The following is a 3,235-nucleotide window of genomic DNA, read 5'->3' on the forward strand; positions in this document are numbered from 1 at the left end:
AGGTTGACACACCAGGTGCCTGGTTCTCTCTGTTTTGAACTGATGTAAATTTTGACTTCTATATGTAATATAATAGCATAGTTTTACCGAGAAAACAAAAAATAACTTACAATAAAAATAGAATCAATTATCAATAACTTATAATTTTGTATATGTATTACACAACTAAAATCTAATTAAAAATAACTTGTAATTTTGTAAATGTATTACACAACAAGAATCTCATTAAAAAGAGCAATTGGAAATTCAACTTAAATTCTAATAATTGTGGAGGCAAAATGGGTACGTAGTAAGTCTAACCATGTCAAAAAAATATTACTCTAAATCATAAAGACTATTTTAATATAAATTGGTGATTGTATGTGAAAGTAAAAAAAGCGGGTAACATGTGTTGCGCCACAACACTCAGTTCAAGTAGGTAGTTGGAACCATTGAGTTCTTTTTAACTTCTCAAAATTTGTTTTGCGTCTTAACTCTTGCTTTAAGATGTCATTCTAATACTTTACACCACTAGAAATGTCTAAATTCCTTATGCTACCTATGAATGACATAGCCCTATTTTAGATTTTTTACTAAATGTTTCATATTAGGTGGTTGAAGTAGCTTAGCCTCTCCTACATGCCTTATTTTAATTTTGGATTATGTCTTCATTCTAAACAACGGATTCAATTTCCAAATGCATAATTATAATGTTGAATTAGATTACATTATATAAAAATCTCACCTTATAATCTACAACATTTTCAATAATTTTCTAAAATTTATACAATATCAATATTTTAAATTTTTATATTCTAAACAAAATATATAATATTTGATTGAATAATTTTCCAATTTATAAAAAATAAATTACCAACAAATCAAATATAAAATAATTGAATGCCAATAAATTTAATACCCATAATGTTGTATATAAAATAATTTGTAATATTGTCAAAACTAAGAAACATCCAAATAATTTTATCTCAAAGATATTTTCATATTACAAAAAAATTCCATAATACAAAAACTAAAAAATAACCAAATAATTTTATATTTCACACACTATTCAAACACCCACTAAACATGATATGTATCCATAGCTTTCCAAATTGCAAAATCTAAAAGATATCAAAATAATTTGGCCAAATAGCCCACTATAAGTATGTACAAGTGTAATATCATTTATCTACCTTTTCAAATTGCAAGATCTAAGAGATCAAAATAACATGGCCAAATAGCTCCTTATAAAGCTATACACATCTAATATCATTTATCTTCTAGATTGTGTTATAGTTATTTTAACAAAATTTTCTTCACATTAACTATTAAAATAAGTGTAATATAAAGATGCTTAATACTCACTTTCATGCAAAAATTAATTGATAATTTTAAATAATAATAATAATTTTAAATTTATATATATTAAACATACTTTAATATAATTTTAAATTAATATAATATAAAAAAACTATATAAAAAAAAATTAAGTCAAAATACTATTCGTTCATTAAAAAAGAGGTACATCGGTTTCAAAATGCAGGTAGTCTCACCCCGACCAGGTTTGTTGACTACTGCGATCAGCATATGACAAAGAAACAAAAGAAAAACTAGAGATCAAAAGCACCAAAAAACATATAAAACAAGAAAAACTCCTATAACCATGCTCAATCATATGAAGTAATAGAAGCAAGATTGTTCAGAGCAGTCCCTGGAGGAGGAGGAGGGTGGAAGGGGCACTATAAATGCTCTTCGAAGTGCACCATCCATGGCTCCAACTTCTCCACTTTCTCTGTTAGCAAATTCTTACTGCACCATACCACCACGACTCGTTCCTGAACATGACATTAGAAGTAATGCATCTTGTTCAATGTAATAATAAGTGCTACACATTCTTCATGTTGCACCCTCTCAAAGTTTCCAGGCAGTCCAGTATATACGGGATCAAATCTGTACAGTTATCCAAACAACAATGACGTTTCGTCGTTACTCCACACTTGGGTCGTCTCACTTTCCCTTGGTTGCCCGCGCCCCTTTGCCATGTCCCCCCACCCCTCATCGAAATTTGTGAGATGTCCCCCCACGACCAACCAATGAACCACCATGACCACCACGAGCCCCGAAAGTCGCCCGACCTCCTTTTCCAACAATGTTACCACCCCCCCAAAGCATGGAGATACCTCTTCCACCATTTCCACTTACAAATGAGATCCTCGACCACCCGGACTGGCAGAAATTCGCTTCATCGGGGGGGGAGAACGAGCATTGCCCAACTATGAATGCATCGTAGCAAGGCCAATGGCACCAGGAAAAGGCAAAATGAGAAAGAAAATACTAACCCACACCTGAATTATGACTACAGGGAAAATCCCCAACCACTCCATAAAAGCATTAACCAATCCAGCCAGGGAAGCTGCTAGACACCAAGACCTAGTCCGAGGGAGAAACGTTTAATCACCAACTCGCAGATTCCAACCCCTCGCAAACAAAACACTGCTCATAATCCCTAAGAGAAGACACCCCACCACCACGGGAGACCTTTACAAATGCTGAACCCCATGGGAGAGTCGTTCAGAATTAGAAACCTACTACCCTGAGATATATATGAGAGCTAAAAGCTTGAATACCCAGCCACCCACAACAAATCTCGCAAGTTTGATCCAATTACTATGCACCAAACCCTTATCCCTCTCGGAGAAGCTTGAGGCCACACACGATAAAAGAAAGCAACCAATTCAGTTACCATGAAGTTGGGAGAGGGCACCGGTGGTGGAAGCACCCCCAGTCCAAGGCAAGATGTCAAACACAGAGGTTCACACTGCTATCTGAGCTCAAGCATCATCTAACAAATTGCCAAAATAACCAAGTCACATGCCATAATAGAGGTGCACCACCTTCCATATACCCTCGATTATTGTAATAGCCTTGGTGAAAATTCCATGTAATAAAAGTTAAAAATAATAACCATGGCCGATGGGACATGTATTCCAAGTTGAAGGTTGGGCCAGACATCCTAGGGTGTGTTCATTTGGTTGTTATGGCTAAGGAAATTGGAAAAGCCAATGGCTAAGGCTTTGGAAAGGAAAGATGGAATTTTTGGCATAATTATTTATGAAAATAATGGAAATTAGGAGAAAAGGAGGTGAAAGGTCACAGGTTGCATGTGAGGAGAAAAATGAAGGAAAATAATAGAAAATGAAGAAAATAGAAGCCTCACTCATAAAAGGGCTTTTGAGGACCAGTTCATGGCTTTTGT

The sequence above is a fragment of the Pinus tabuliformis genome, chromosome 2_1 (assembly GCF_031772625.1).
Source record: "Pinus tabuliformis cultivar Carrire ecotype Pingquan chromosome 2_1, CPIR1, whole genome shotgun sequence".
Classification (NCBI taxonomy): Eukaryota; Viridiplantae; Streptophyta; class Pinopsida; order Pinales; family Pinaceae; genus Pinus; species Pinus tabuliformis.